This window comes from Anastrepha ludens, chromosome 2 (assembly GCF_028408465.1).
Source record: "Anastrepha ludens isolate Willacy chromosome 2, idAnaLude1.1, whole genome shotgun sequence".
NCBI lineage: Eukaryota > Metazoa > Arthropoda > Insecta > Diptera > Tephritidae > Anastrepha > Anastrepha ludens.
In genome coordinates this window covers 34502925-34520142 of record NC_071498.1, presented here as the reverse complement: position 1 = coordinate 34520142, position 17218 = coordinate 34502925, and the positions used below count along the sequence as shown (strand labels likewise).

Below are 17218 nucleotides of genomic sequence, written 5' to 3'. Positions count from 1 at the left end.
TAAATGATGGTTAAGTTTTAAGGGCCGGTGTTAATTTTAAATACAATTTTTTAAGGAAATTATTCTCATTTCTCTTTATTATGATAATATTGGTGTGGCTCAATTACGTATGGAACAAACTATCGGTCAAACGACCGCCGCGGCCTCGGCAGCACACCTCCATGCGATGGTCCAAATTTTCGATGACGCTGAGGCATAATTGAGGTTCTGTACCGTTAATGTGCCGAATTATCTAATCCTTTAGCTCTTGAATTGTTGCTGGCTTATCGACGTACACCTTTTCTTTCAAATAACCCCTAAGTAAGAAGTCCAACGGTGTCGTTGACGTTTAGGTGTGGTTCACATTCAACATCGGCCCTTGAAGTTTAACCACCCTATATAAAACTATTTTTTTTTTTTATTTTTATTTGACCCTGAAAACCTTCAAAAATTTTTAAAAACTAAATTAAATTTTTTTTTGTTGTTTTTTTTTGTATAATTTTTTTATATAACTTTTAGCTAAAAACAAAGAAAGACTTACATAAAAAAATAAGTTAAAATCTGCATTGGAATTATTGAAATTGAAATTGAGCTCTTCAAAAACCTTTTATTTTTGCTATTTCATCTCATAAGTCTACATTTCTGACCGATTTTTTTGCGCATTTTTGCGATTCTCTTAAAAAACATTGAACAAATTGTACGCTAAGTTTTGCATAAAACATTTATTTTTTTTATTTTTTTTTTAATTTACTCGTGAAGCTGCGCGTGAGTCTTTGAGTTTATTCTAGTAAATTTTGGAACGCGAAATTCATTCCTAAGCGCATAAAAAATATCTCCCCATCTGTAGTTCCACCCTTGCCAACACGTCCATGCACTCAAATGTCGATTTACCTGCTCGCAGTGACGAATTCGTAACATAACTTTGGGGAAAAGTTTTGTGGGAAATATTTTTTTTGCATTTGTTTTTGATTTTTTTTTGTTCATGTTTTTCAAGTATGCGGCTGACAACTATTACTATTTTGTATTTTCATGGGTTATTGTTCCCATTCTCCGCTTACCAATTGTTGTAGAAATTAAAGAATAAAAAAAAGCGCATATAAAAGATGTCATGAAGAATGCAACAACGAATGTGCATGTAAGGGTACTCCTCCATGCTCACACACACACACACACACGCACATACATGTTCACTCCTTCATTGTTTACCCTCATGAACCCATTCCGTTTTTTATGTGCGCATTTTTTTATATTCTAATATTGTTGGTGTTGTTGTTGTCGGCCTGGTGAAGTTGACAACAATGCGCTCGGCTCGGTGCGCTGCATTCAATCATTCCCGTTGACAAAGTACGAATGCGGCAGTAATGCGCCGGTAGTAGTAGGTGCGGTGTTCCACAATTTAGAGAGGTGTGTCCTCATTTTATGTAATATTCCTCACGGCCCCCGAAAAAAAGTCAATTTCGTCTGTGCGAAATGTTGCAGTTTGCTACGATATTTGTGGCATGACGGTGCAATGCGCTGCAACAGCTACTATGTAGATTTGGAGATACATGGCTATAAGAACAGGGGGTGTGTCCGCTTGCTAGTGGGCTCGTATGATTTGGCAACTGCAGTAAATCAGGAACGTGTACAAAGGGTGTAGCGCAATAATAAAATTTGACACGGAGCATTGGGCAGGGAGCGAAATTCAGCTGCTGTTTTTTACAGGCATACATACGTACAATGCGCATTTGCTGGATGAAAGTTTAAACAAATTGAGGTTTTTTATAAGGGAAATATATGTAAACATGAAAGATACATGAAAAAATTGCATGAAAGATACATGAAAAACAAAAAATTCTGAAACAAAATATCTTATAAAAGAGATGAATAAAATGTTGTTTAAAAATAATTGCTCGTGAGTGGCGATTTTGTTCGAAAAACCATATTTTCGGATAAGCACAGAAGTAGACCACAGCTTCTCAATGGAATCCCAATGCTCCCATTTCGCGCTGAAACCGTCTCCAGAGTCGCCCATCCAGCCAGCGCATCAGCCCAGTACATTCCCTCTATGCAGCTTTGACCGGCATCCCAGATGAGCATAATATGGAAGTATTCGGATGCAGTCGAGAGAGCAGTCCGGTAAGATATTTACGTCCTTTATAGTAATTACGGAGGTTAGGTTAGGTTAGGTTGCCCAGGGAGTGGGCACACTTGGACGAGGAAAGATTCGTCCTTTGTGATACCATTATGAAGGAGGTGAGGTGAAAGGGAAAGATGACTAGATTAGAGAGCTGTTATTTTGTCAGCCTCAGAAGCTCGCCCAAGCGCTTCCGTTCCACACGTGGCCAGAAGGATTTCGGGACCTTACACGTTTGAGTATTTGCCCAGGGGGATCCCAATTCTCTCCCTTCGCCCAGGTTGCCCAGGGAGTGGGCACACTTGGACGAGGAAAGATTCGTCCTTTGTGATACCATTATGAAGGAGGTGAGGTGAAAGGGAAAGATGACTAGATTAGAGAGCTGTTATTTTGTCAGCCTCAGAAGCTCGCCCAAGCGCTTCCGTTCCACACGTGGCCAGAAGGATTTCGGGACCTTACACGTTTGAGTATTTGCCCAGGGGGATCCCAATTCTCTCCCTTCGCGGGGAAATCACCTCACATGTCCCTTGTCTGGCCAGCTCATCCGCCTCACAGTTTCGCGTAATGTCGCTGTCGGATTAAATATTTACTTTCTTGACTGTTAGTACGCATTTTAGCAGCCTATCAGCTGCCTCCTTGATTGCGGCTACCTCTGCCTGGAACACACTGGAGTGGTGCGGTAACCTGAATTTGAGTCTGATAACTCCTCCGCCGACCTTTCCTTCCAACTTCGATCCATCCGTGAACAAGTTCACCAGGCCCTGCCCCCAAGTGTAGCCCTCCGTCCACTCTTCCCTTGACGGGATGTGAGTGGAGAATGTTCCGGTTGAACTAAATGAGGGTATACACTGATCTGTTGACAGAGGGACGAACTAGAAGTTTCTAGGGATGCTTGAGTGCCCATAAGTGAGGTTGAGCTTATAGCTCCAGCCCCTCAGTTTGATTGCGGTATGTGTAGCTGCGTTGAGCGCCAGAGTAGGAGTCGTTCGAAGCGCCCCACTGATTCCAATGAGTTCCGACCTCTGAAGTAATTACGGAAGTACCATCAGCAATCAATCCACTGCCCCCTAATTGCGGCTATCTCCGCTTGGAGAATACTACAGTGGTCCGGAAGTTTAAATTTGAGCTTGATGGGAAGTTCCTTGCAGATTACTCTACCACCAACACTTCCGTCAAATTTCAAGCCATCCGTAAACATGTTAGCCATGCCCCGTCTGCACATGTTACACACCGCTCACACCTCCCATGAGGTAATATGAATGGTAGAAGTATCGCTCGGACCCAGAAAAGGTGCACATTGATTAAGCACGATGGGGATGAACTCAACGTTTTAAAGAATGCCAGAGTGTCCGTAGCTGAAGTCTAGCTCGGAAACTAAAGCTCGGACAATATCGATTTAGCGGTTCAATTATCAAACTCCCCTAAACTTCGAAATTCGAAAAATAAATAGAAATTTTCAAGGCAACACAACTGTAGAAATGCACGCTCGTATTTACTTTCTACAAAAGTGAAGTATCTACTTGGGAAGTAAGTGCTCTTTATTCCTCCTATTCTACTTTCTTTAATCCACAAGTAATTTTAAGCACAATAGCGCGCACTGTTAACGATTTTCCTTCAACATTTTTGTCGAGTCACTTTCGTTGAGTATCAAATCTGTTTGATTGCACACTTTTTTCCCCTATTCTTTATTTATTCTTGGCAATCAAGCACAGAAAAGCACAACAATATTTGTGTATGTGTGTGCATGTGTACCCACGGTTGTAGCGGGTTTCAATTCATCGAAATGTCAGAGTGTGACAATGTGCCAGAAACAATATTTGTAGTGTTTGGATTTTGAGTGTAAAAAGTGAATGGCAAAAGGATTTTCAAGTGTAAGAGAATTTATTAATTTTTATCCTTGTATGCGTTGAGCACTTTGCCAAATTTTGTATTGTTGAGGAGCTGTAGAAAAAATCTACCAACCGATTTGCAGTTATTTAATTTTTTTTTTGCTGATTCTAAACTATTTACTTTATGGTGAGAACTCTTGGCAAAGAATGTTTGAATTTTATTCTCTAAAATTTACTTCGTTTGCTGTAACTTCGTTTCACATACTTTTCTATACTTTTCTTTAAATTGAAAGTAGTAATTGAGTTTGAAATGTTGGGCTGTTTGTTTGTGAAAAGTCAAATGAATAAAGAACCTTAACCTCACTCTTTCGGTTTTGCATTTTGATGTATTACTACTTTTTTAGTGCTATTTTCAACTAGTTGAAAATAAAAATACGGGACTTGAATTAAAAAAAAAAGATATATTTGATTGATATTTTTTCAAATGACCTTCCAAGAATAAAGGATTTAAATATGCCTTACAAAAGAGCACTTATTTTTTTATATTTTTATATTTTATTTTTTCTATATTTGTCTGTATTTTATCTTTTTCATTATCTTCATTATTGATGATCTTGATGATGCCGTGCTTCAATTCACGCAAATAATTCAGAACGCAGCATGGAACAGTACGCCCCAGCAAGCTGTCACATCAAATAAGAAAAAATACCCATCATATATCAAGTTGCTGATAAATAAAAAACGAAAGCTTAGACGTCGTTGGCAGCAAACCAGATATCCTGAGGACAAATTGAAACTCAAACAAACAACAAAACAAACAAACAAACACGTTCAAATTCAGACATTCAAAAGTGATAATTTCAATCGATTTCTTAAGAGCCTCACATCTGATAAATCCACAGACCTCCTTATGGAAGGCAGCAAAGTCATTTAATCGACCGATAAACACATAGCACCCATCAAAATAATCGACACCCAATGGGCAAAAACCAATGAGCAAAAAGCAAATTTATTCGAAGAGAATCTTCGTAAAACCTTCTATGCCAATGATGAATCTGAAGATATTGACATCTCGTCAAATTGGATTGAAAGCGATGTCAGCATTGAGCCAGTTAGTAACGAAGAAGTAATGAGCGAAATTTTCAAAATGAAAACCAAAAAAAAAAAACGCCTGCGATAGACCTCATAACTGCAGAAATTCTTCAGAGATTGTCGAATAATTGTGTTACTTGTCTGTCTTAATTCATTAATTTGTATTTTTTGTTAAAATATCTTCCAATGTACTGGAAGACAGTAGAAGTAATTATGATTCTGAAAGCCGGAAAATCGCCAAGTGTTGTGTCTTCATACCGACCTATTTCTCTGCTGCCAATGCTGTCCAAACTTTTTGAACGACTGTTACTGACTCGAATGTTGTCGTTTATAGAAAACAAGAGAGTTATTCCAACGCACCAATTTAGCTTTCGAAAAAATCACTCCACGATCGACCAAGTTCGCAGGGTTGTTAGAACCATAGAGTGTGCGATAGAGGAAAATAAAGTTTGCGCAGCGGTGTTCCTTGACGACTCGCAGGCGTTTGATAAAGTTTGGCATTCGGGCTAACTCCTAAAACTAAAATTGATTTTGCCCAAGAATTATTGCGAAATCCTTTCTTCCTACCTTGATGGCAGATACTTTCGTGTCCAACTTGACATCGCCTATTCTTCATTTGAAAAAGCAAGCGCGGGGGCACCTCAAGGAAGCATCCTAGGCCCTCTCCTGTACCTCTTGTATACGTATGACTTACCGGTTCACGAGCAACACTTTACCGCAACCTTTGCAGATGACACGGCTATCCTAGCAGTTGGAGAAGTGATCGAGACTACAACGACGAAATTGCAATCAGTGGTGAGATCTATTGCAACATGGGCAAAAAAATGGCGTATCAAATTAAATAATTCAAAATCAGTACACATTGTACGAGTATTCGGCCTGAAAAAAAAACAATTTACAAGCCAGTCTACATAAACAGCGTAAATATACTGTACGTCAACGAGGCAAAATATCTTGGAATAACCCTTGATGCTAAACTACAAAAAACCTTCTTTATCTTATTGGTAGACACTCTATTCTGTCCACGAACAACAAACTACTGCTATATAATCAAATTCTTAAACCGATCTGGACGTATGGCATTCAGCTATGGGGATGCTCAAGCGAATCTTGCATGCCTATTATCCAACGATTCCAAAATAAAGTGTTGCGCAACATCGTCAATGCTCCATACTATGTGAGAAATTTCGATCTCCATCGTGATCTTGGTATGCTACTCGTCACTGACGTGACGAAAAAGTATGCCATGGCTCACAGACAACGTTTAAGTACACATTTCAACTCTGAAGCATTGGCTTTGCTTCAGCCAAATACTCATCGTCGGCGGCTCAAGCGTAAAACAGTTTTAGACCAGATAGGCACTCAGTAGCAGCTGTACCTTATATATTTATACATTCATAATGAATTTATGAATATTGAGGCATCTTACTTTTTCCCTTTTTTAATAAAAGGTGGTTAAATTTCAAGGGCCGATGTTGAATGTGAACCACACCTAAACGTCAACGACACCGTTGGACTTCTTTCTTTGGATTTATTTGAAAGAATAGGTGTACGTCGATAAGCCAGCAACAATTCAAGAGCTAAATGATGAGATAATTCGGCACATTAACGGCATAGAACCTCAATTATGCCTCTGTGTCATCGAAAATTTGGACCATCGGATGGAGGTGTGCCGCAGAGGCCGCGGCGGCCGTTTGGCCAATATTTTATTCCATACATAATTGAGTCATACCAATATTATCATAATAAAGAGAAATGAGAGTAATTTATTAAAAAAATTATATTTTATTCAAAATCTACACCGGCCCTTGAAACTTAACCACCCTTTATATTTGTTCAATAAAAATTGCTCGTTAGTATCTTTATTTAATGGTACTAGTTTTAATTTCTAAACGTTATTCTGTTTATACTTTAAGATGCGTTAATACAAAAAAAAAAATACAAAAATCTTAATTATGTCTCTTCTTCATTTTCAGGTACATAATATCTGGCAGTTTGGATTAAGTTATTGTAGATCAAAAGGTAAGTTTATACTTCGAAATTCTATATGGCATCCTCTTCAGAAAAAAAAGGATTTTAAATCGCCTCTGATTGTATTTTATACCACCAAGAAATATTTTATTAAAAAGCGGGCTGTTTGTGATCATATGAAAAATTTACGCTCAGGTACTGATTACTCGATGCCTGGACTAGCATGTAAATACTCTATATTTTTTTCACGAAGCCAGTTTTTGTGGACGATGACAACATCCGCTGAGTTGTCCTCCGAAGTGTTTGAGATAAATATTCCACGAAGTTGTTTGGATCTTCGCACGATGACGACGGCGAGTATCGCAGGCGAAGGAACAGTGAGCTGTATGAGCTTTACAACGACATAGACATAGAATAGCGAATAAAGATCCAGTGACTACGTTGGCTGGGACATGTCGTCCGAACGGATACAAACGCTCAGGCTCTGAAAGTATTTGATGCGATACCAACTGGTGGTAACAGAAGAAGAGAAAGGCTTCCTCTGTATTTCAAAGATCAGGTGGCGAAAAGCTTAGTTTTACTTGGTGTGCCCAACTGGCACCGGTTAGTACGAGAAAGAAACGACTGGTGTGTTTTATTAGACTCGGCGAAAATCGCTTAAACGGGTGTTTAGGATCATTTTGCCTTGAAATGCCAAATTGCGCAATTTCGATTAATACATTTGCCTGCGACCTTTTTTTGTGGTATACCAGCAGCAAATACAAGCGAATCTGTTCATGAGCGCTTTTTAATGCCAATGCGCACAATTTTTGCGTGAGCATTCGCTATATCAAACACATTCGCTTCGCAGTTTATAATACCACTCTTAGTTGAAGCTGGCTTTATAATTATAATTTTCAGTCTTTGATAAAAACTCTACATCTAAATGTTAGCTGCTGTTCATTGTCCAAGCATTCCACGCAGAAGTAGACGAGTATTAAAACTTTCCCACCAACTGGTTGTAAAAAATTATGAAATTCCAAACGCCTTCAATATCATCTAGTCATAACTCAAAAAGTCATTGAATTATTAAATTTTGATTTATGCTATTTCCTACTTGTCGCGCCACTCCATAAGGCGAAACCTAATAATCGTAAAACAATTAATTTATATGCATTTCCACACAAACATGATATTCAAGTATTGTATTTCCACATCTCGACGGTTATTCGCGCAAATGACTTCAACGCCTGTGAAGCTTTAAGTTTTGCTGACATAATTACATAAATATCTGCATACAGTTGCGTGCATTAAAATACGAAAAAAGCGGAACATTTGGTGTTGCGGTATTACTTTTTTTACATCTGTGATAATTGCCTTTCTTTTATATTAGTTAATACCTAAATACTTATATGCCTTGAAACAAATATTCTGTACATTTTCAAATGGCGATGGAAATTTGATAATTTGGAATTTTTTGAGTTCGCGGTAAAAACATTTTTGGAATCTATACATTTTTGCTTATACTAATACTGCAAAAAAGAATATCTACCACCAAAATGTATCACAAAATGTAAATGGCATTGGATATTCTGAAAACATCTTTTGGTTTTACTGATTTCATAAACTCCCTTGAGCTTCAATGACGTCTTTTATGCGCTACGTCGTTGCAAAAATCTGTTGTAGTGTTTCTTCTTATTCGTTTCTGAGCAGGAAAACGTCAAAAATGTAACTATCTGCAGGGGGTCTTCAGAATTTTCTGTAATTTTATAAAATTTTAGCACTAGATGATACAATTTTAGAAAGCACAGTGCAACATTTTTCTTAAATTATTAATTTTTTTGTTTTTTAATTTCAAAACTTTCAGTAAAAAGTTACAAAATGGTTTGTGGTGGCATTGAGAAAATTCCAAAACCGTTGCGAAGTAACTACAAATTAAATCTATTTTTTTTTGTTTAACTTTTTTAATGAAAATTTGGAGGAAAGCCTTTATTGAATGTTTGGCCGAGCTGATCCTCCTATTTGTAGTGTGCGTTCTGATGTTATTCTTCAGATGGAGAGATCTACAGCTTTAAGTCGACTCCGAACGGCAAATGGTTTGTTTTTGAAGAAACTTTCTCATGGCAGAAATACACTCGGAGGTTTGACAATGTCCGCCGAGAGGCGATTGCTTTTTTTATTATTTGGTGTTTCGTGTCCAGAGATTCGATACCGAGCACTTCCGAGTGATAGTTACACACCTGCCCGGCTGGCTATGTAATGTAGCATATTCAAAATATTTTGAAACTGGACTAATGGTTGTAAATATTCAATGTGGTGTGGCGGCCACACTTTTAAAATTTTTTCAAAATCCTCGTCTATCAGCATCAAACCCTATAATTTTACCAAATAGCAGAAAATTCTAAAGAGCTTTACATGTGGTGATATTTTTGATTTCTATGAAACTTCTTCCATACACACAGATTCTACTCAATTAGGTTCTTCGTTTTCTGCAGGTTCTAGGTTCAGCATCTTCAAAATGCGCTAAAGCTGCTCTCTGTTGTCGAAGCCGAAACTATTACCAGATCACAATTTTTGAAAGATAATTTTTTATATGGAAAAAAGAAAAGGCACCGATTAATGAAATTTCTAAATTATTTTTCCAGAATAATAATCATGAAAATAAATGCTGTCTCTCACACATTATTTGATGCAGATACGATTTTTTGGGTAATCCTGCATACAGTTAAATTTTTTCAGGGTAACTGACCGAGATCACACTCAAACCATTTAGCTACCAGGTTGTACGAGTATAACTCTATGCCTTTTATACTGTTAAGTTCGCCATACAGTTCCCAAAAAGCTCAAATTTACATCCGTCTAAGAAAATCACTTTTCTTTAATCAATTTTAGTTCCATTGGTGTTGCGTTGCGCAGTGAAGACGCCCTTGGTATATTTTCGTTATCTAAAGTGGCATCTGACCAGCAGCTTGAACTCAACTACTGGTTTCATGACTTTCCCCTCATTCATGGCTGAAATTTTGGAAAGAAGCTGTACTCAGTCGATCCTTAGCGTCAACTCTGACAAAACGGAGTTGATGACATTCTCTGGAAATTACAAACATCCACCTTTAAGACTTCTTCTCGTCGCAAATCAAGTATCTTGGTGTAACACTTGACCCCAAGATCCCAAACGTCTCGAAAGTGCACGAAACATTTCTTTTATCTGGGCGCGAAAGCATAGGAATGTAGAGAGAAGTGAAATTGGGTCAATAGAATCGGCTTCAGTTGTCTCCATCTAAGACATCAGTGTCAGTGTGCCTTTTGGGCATAGTTTGAGGAAGTTCTCTAGCCAAGCTCCCTTTTCTCTCTTCTACTATATCAATAAACAGCACTAGATGACTGCAGATTGTTTTCTGATCTTCTTACTTCCAAAGACTTTAGGTTAATCAAAACGAAACGAGACTCATATGCAGGAATTGGCTCAACAAAGCTTAACGAATGTAGAGCGTATTTGAGACAAATTTTAGAACCCGTTCATGTAGATTTTATGACTTGGTTTCCAAATAGAAGTGGTGTATTCCGCATTGAAGCGAACGAAAGATGCAATCTTGTATCTGTACTCAATCATGCCCACGATCTCCAACGAAGCATGATTTGCTATTTGTGACCATAATGTGTTCGGCGACCTTCATTTATTGTTCTTTGTATAACCATTTCGTACCTCTTATGAAGCGGAGGATTGATCCCATTCTTACGCCAAACAGTTCCGTAAAAGAATCGAAAAAATATTTACCTAGAAAACCTGCTCTGATTTTAGCTAAGGCTGGACAATTGCATAGGAAGTGCTAAACTGTTTCTTCGTCTTCCTCATCTCTACAACTTTTACAATATTCATGGGAGAAAACTCGAGGAATGCCTGCCAAATAGCTAGTGGCCGGATATATGACCGACGACCTTCGAGATATCCTCTCTTGAAAGACTAAGCAGTTCCTTTGTCTTTTTCTAATTTATTTGCGGCCATAGTAGCCTAGCTTTTACGCTGTGTCTTTAACTCTACATTCCCTATTGGCCTCTTGGATAATGTTATTCTTAATTGTTAATTCGCTCGTTGCCATAGGTATGCCAATGGTACTTCTATCACTAAGCAGTTGAAGAGTAGTAAATACCTTTTCTGGTTGGCTCATCGGCTTTACAATTTCACTCAAAGCTTCGGTGCCCCGGATCCCAAATAAGGCTGATCTTGAATACGATACTAATTTTATTTAGGGTTGTCCGGCATTCTTGTGCAACCTTTGATCTTAGTATATCCGCATCATTGATTTAATAACCGCCTGACTATCCGAGAATATATTAATAGCAGTTTTTGTGATGCAGTAGATACCTAATCACTTCTTTTATGGCTGTTGTCAGAGCTTTTACACCTTCTCGGCATGACTGGTTCGTTGCCAGATCTGTGGTGATTGAGGCCGCCATTCGATTTGCCATCAAATCTTTTGGCGGCTACAAGTCGCCCGGATCAGATGGCATATATCCTGCCATGCTGAAGGAAGGCGCAGAGTCCGTGACAGCAGGCCTGTAGAAAATCTTCTCGGCATGCCTGGCACTGGCCTACATATAACGCTCTTGGAGGATGGTGAGGGTCGCTTTCATCCCAAAGGTTGGAAGAGACGACTACACCAGCCCCAAAAGCGTTAGACCCATCAGCATGACCTCTTTCATGCTGAAAAGTCTCGAACGACTGGTGGAATTGCGCATGAGAAGTCGCTGAAGGCTCACCCTCTGTCTCCATTTCAGCATGCCTATCAGAGTGGAAAAGCCTGCGAATTGGCACTGCAAAACCTTGTTGCTAGGGTAGAGCTGGCCATCGACAGGAGGGACTACGCTATGGGCATCTTTTTAGACATAGAGGGGGCGTTTGATAATGCCACTTTTGACAGTATGTGTAGCTCTGCTAGTAGGCACGGCGTAGACGGGTGCTAGTAAATTGGATTCGTTCGATGCTGGCCCTAAGAATCGTTTCGGTACGAGCAGAGGAAGATCTGCTGGTGTCATCCGGGGTTAATAGAAGCTGCCCCCAAGGCGGTGTGCTGTCTCCATTGCTCTGGTGCATGGTAATCGATCCTCTACTCACCACCTTAAACGATTTGAGAGTCTACGCACAAGCATATGCGGACGATGTTGCTTGTTTGGTAACAGGCCCTTCGCTTATGAACATCTGCAGGATAGTGCAGAAAACTCTTGATCGGATTGACACTTGGTACAGTGCGAATGGGCTATCGGCAAATCCCGCCAATACTGGTATTGTCCTCTTTACCAATCCAGCTATCCAAGGAAATTAAATATCTTGGAGTAATCCTCGATAGTAAGCTCCTAAGGAAATCACACGTTGAAACAACGACATCCAAAGCACTGACGGCTTTCCTGCAGTGCAAAGTTGTCTTTGGGACTTTCCCGACTACTTCAAGCCCGGCATTAGATGCTCTGATTGGTTTACCACCACTTGATGCGTGAGGCCTTGAAGGCCATCTGCAGGCTGAAACACAATGAAAACTGGTACGGCCCCTGTCCGGCATCGGAACACAGAGAAGGCATGGACGTTGATCCAACAATTCTCTCCAGGCCTCTTGACTCCATGCCACCAAGTGTCGTACTTGAAAAGAGATACAGTGTAGTGCTACCAGAGACTCAGTGGAAGACTCAGAAAATGAGCCCTGCAAACACTGTTTTCGCATATTTACGGATGGCTCCAGGACCGAGCATGGCTCCGGCTCGCTATGTCGGTAGACATATTAGCCTGATGCTTACATGGGTCCCGGGATACGTGGGTATCGCGGGTACCGAGACCTCTGACTTCTAAGATGGGCTCTAAGGCCAACTTCTTTGGCCCAGAGCCCGTTTTGCCAAGTGTAGTACAATGGACTTAATTAATGTCTGAGTGCTGCACTTGCTAGTTGTCCCGACAAAAAAAAAGCCTCTTGCCTGTCCAGATATCTTTGTCCGCGACTGTGCTTTTATACACTTGTAAATCACAAACTAATCGCCTGGAGCTATTCAAAGACAATTTCCATAACATTTCGCAGTAGGAGCAATAACAATTGAAATACATTTCGAACGAAGGAAAAAAAGCACTGAATTGCGTTACCATGAATGCGCACCCAAACAGGCAATGGCCAATGAGTTATGTGAATGGCTACATACATATGTTAAAATCTTTGTTGTTATGAATATACATATGTATGTAGATATATTCTCTGTGTCTCTTAGTCTATGAACAATTATTATGGTGAAAAAGGTTATTAAGCACTTGTTTAGAAACAAATTTGAATTATTTTATATTTATTTATGGCTCACTTAAGACTCGTTTGCCGCTTGTGGCTACCAATCGCCGGCAGCGGGTGCAGCTCAATACCTGTAATGCCATAGATACCAATATGAAAAAGCGCAACTAATTGTAGTTTATAAAATTGCAAATTATGAGTGGTTGCAGACAGCAGTCATGAGCAAACATAATATAAATGCATAACGGGGAGTAAGTAAATAAATTTGCGCGTGTGTGTTTGCTTGTGTGCTGTTGTGTAAAAAGCTCAAGTGCCAAATGTTAAGTAATCTGCACTTTATCACAGTCAGTCAGCTATTAATTGCGAGGCAGCAACAAATCAGCCGCACATACATATGTATGTACAGGCATGTATGAATATATCAGAAATACATACATACGTATATGTATGTATATATAAACATGCACGAACATTTGTAATTTAATAGAAGCATAAATGTCCTACGCATTCTTTGGCTATCAAATGGGTGTTTTACGCTTCACTTATAATGGTATGAACATGTGGACATACATATGCAAATACAAGGTGGCTCAAAATTAACCACCCGATTTTGATTTTAATAATTTTTTTATGAAATACATTTTGGTGATGAAATGGTACAAGCATGTGGACATACAAGGTGGCGCAAAATTAATCATCCAAGTTTTTTTTAATAACTTTTTCCTAATGAATTTTGGCGATGCCATGGTATAAACATAAGGACATGGAAGGTGGCACAAAATTAATCATCCGATTTGGTTTTTGAATACTTTTTTTTATTAAATACATTTTGGTGATGAAATGGTACAAACATGTGGACATACAAGGTGGCGCTAAATAATCATCCACGGTTTTTTTTAATTAATTTTTTCCTAATGAATTTTGGCGATGCAATGGTATAAAGGAAAGGATGGAAATTTTTAGTGATGAAAATCTTTATCTTGACCTATACGCGATCCACTGCTTGTCTCTTCGCAAATGTCAACTTCGCAAATGTCAAATATGATTGACGTACGACGCCATTTGCAAAAATTATAACTTTCCGATAGGGTGATTTATTTTGTGCCACCTTGTATGCGTTGGCTTTTATTGGCTTGCGGCTTACACATGTATCACCACATTTTGATTGGCAATCAAGTTGTCAACTTGACAATTAATTTGTATTATCCATAACGCAGTACACGCATTTTTGTTATTGTTATTATTATTATTATTGTAGGTTCAATGCAAGTGGGTGTTAGCATCAAAGTAGAGCCCTTGCTGTGCGAAAAGTATACACGCACATGCAAACGGGCACTCGTACAGTCCTGCGTTGAATAAAGGCAGCAATAAGATATATTTTCAAAACGTTTTTACCAGGCCATCCTAGTATACCAGCGACCAAAAGTAACAGTTGATGCAGTAGAGGAGAGAAAATGGATATATAGTAGGCTAGAGAATTGCCTCAGGCTGAACCTGCCACAAATTACACTTCAAGCGCTTAGCCACCAGATTCGCACATTTGCAAAGGGGTTGAACAGTATATTTCTCTGTAGGGTCCCCGTAGCTTCTGCAATGGGGGCTGCATGTAAATCCATCTATACGAACACATAAAGAGAAGAAGAAGTTTGATTCAAAATGCTATCATATCCTACATGAGATTGCCTCCAGAGACCCACCTCTTCAACTTAATAGCACTCTGAGCAGCAATGCATTGAACTTGAAGATCAACGGGAAGTAAGTGCATAATGGTGTTAATGGCTGCAGTGGGGCATGTTCTATACGCCCCAGTGATGCCAATACATGCAGTCCTCTGCACTCTAATTTAGTGGTGTTATAGCCCTTCTGAAGAGCTACCCACCAAACTAGGCAACCATTGGCAGAACCATTAAGTTGCACATCTAGGGTACGACACGAGGCTTGACATCCCGTTTTTGCTGAACATAGGTTTACAGAAATAGAAATCTATAGAGTAGAATGGGGTAAGATAGGTCATTTTTTTTTGGAGAGCTCTTGCTACGGTGTTTTTGCATAGATTTTGAAAAATAAGCAAGATTTTGAAAGGTTATTTATCTGCTAACATTTTGGTTATACTGACTTATGTTTGGCTAAATATTTTTTGGAAGCTGCATTCAATAAGACAAAGGTACTTTTTTTCGATATTTTCAAAATCGGGGGCACGATAGGTCACTATGTGTGAGAGGAAAAGAACAATGTACATGGCTTGGAAATTAACGTTTTAACTTTTATTTATAGAGTATGAACACTGCATATGTTACAAAAGTTAGGAATTTTTCTTTAATTCATCACGCGAGCACGTAATGTTTCGAACGGAATTTTAAATTGTTTAGAGGCTGATCGAACACTAGCGCCATCTCGGACTGCCACGATTGCGTTTTTTACATCCTCTTCATTTCGTTTCGGCGTTTTTCGCACATAATTACGCACCATTTTGCTGCAAAAACAATTAAAATTTATTTTATTCAATTAAAAGTAGTGACCTATAATGCCCCCAGACGGCTGACCTATAGTGGCCCCAAGCACATGTTTTATGTTAGTGTCGATATTTTTTTTTTAAACAATAATATCAAAAAACTAACACATTATTCGTGTTCAGCATTATTTTCTACGTAAAATAAAACTCACCTGACAAATATTTACATACATTAAATGCACTGCACCGTAGAATAAAAAAAATGCTATGTCGGAGAAAAGCTCAAAAAAACTAAACGACGCCAGAACTAGGATAACTAATGAATGGTGACGGCCGAAATGACAGTCGCAAACGTTGTTCCCCACCACGTATTCAATTCACATAAGACGAGTGACCTCTGCAAAAACAGTGCGACGAAAACCCCACCTACCTATTGTGCCCCCATACCTATCTTACCCCATTCTACTCTACTGCCCTTCTTAACTTGATTTTCTATGTGCAGCTCTCAATGGAGCTTGGGATCAAGTATTACACCAAGATACTTCACTTCCGACGAGACTGTAAGAAATTGGTTCTTTAATCGAAGAATTCCAAAAGGCAGAGGTTCGTATTTTTTGGTGAACAGCATCAACTCCATTTTGACTTACTCTAAGAACACAACTAGCAGCACATCGACCGAGTACAGTCAATACTCCTTCCAGAATGTGACTGAGGAAAAGGGTCCTGAAACCAGTAGTTATAACAGTTATTAGAAATATTTTTTCCGTTGTCGATGATAATTATTTTTCCAATGTTTACTTTTACGTTGCCTAAAAAGGTTTGCTCGTTAGGTGTGGTGAAAAAAAAAATTGAGGGGAACTTTGGATTCTAGGTCATTCGTTTTGTGTTTCACTAAGCTAAAGCTAAATTTTGTGCCGAATGATGTCGGCAGGTCATACATACGAACAACGAAGAAATTATTCCTCTTATATAAAAGCTACTAGGTGACAAAGTGAAAAAATAAACGTTGAAACATAACTCTTAGTGGAGAAGTAATAAGCATCTCTCAACTAATAAATGGTATGGGGCAAAGCTGTTGCGTCAAAACTTATAACTGTTATGCTTGCTATATACCATTTTTTTTTTCGAAAATGCGGGAGGAGCCGCGGTTACAGTAAATAGCGAGCGTTACTGTGACATGTTGAACGAGTTGTTTCCAAAAATTGAAGAGGATGACATGGACGACATTTGGTTTCAACAGGACGGTGCAACTTGTCACACTGCCAAAGTTACACTCGAACTTTTGGCTACCGTTTTTGAAAACCGAATAATCAGCAGAAATTCCGATATCAATTGGCCGCCTCAGAGCTGTGATTTAAGCGCGTTGGACTATTTTTTGTGGGGAGCCGTTAAGGACAAATGCTATGCGAACCATCCAGAGACGATTGATGCTTTACAACACGAAATCGAAGTTGCCATTCATGAAATTGGAGCCCAAACAATCGAAAATATGCTTAAAAATTGGGTTGATCGAATGGCCTACTGTAAAGCCAGTCGTGGC

The 17218-nt window shown here is 39.0% G+C and overlaps 1 protein-coding gene across 2 annotated transcripts in view; it reads left to right on the top strand.

The window, feature by feature from the left end:
• LOC128868298 (extracellular sulfatase SULF-1 homolog) overlaps positions 1–17218 on the top strand; it is a 283028-nt gene that overhangs the window by 72684 nt on the left and 193126 nt on the right. For both annotated transcript variants that reach the window (XM_054110223.1, XM_054110233.1), the window contains exon 3: positions 6993–7038. The gene's annotated coding sequence lies outside the window, so the exon portion shown is untranslated. The remainder of the gene's footprint in view (positions 1–6992; positions 7039–17218) is intronic.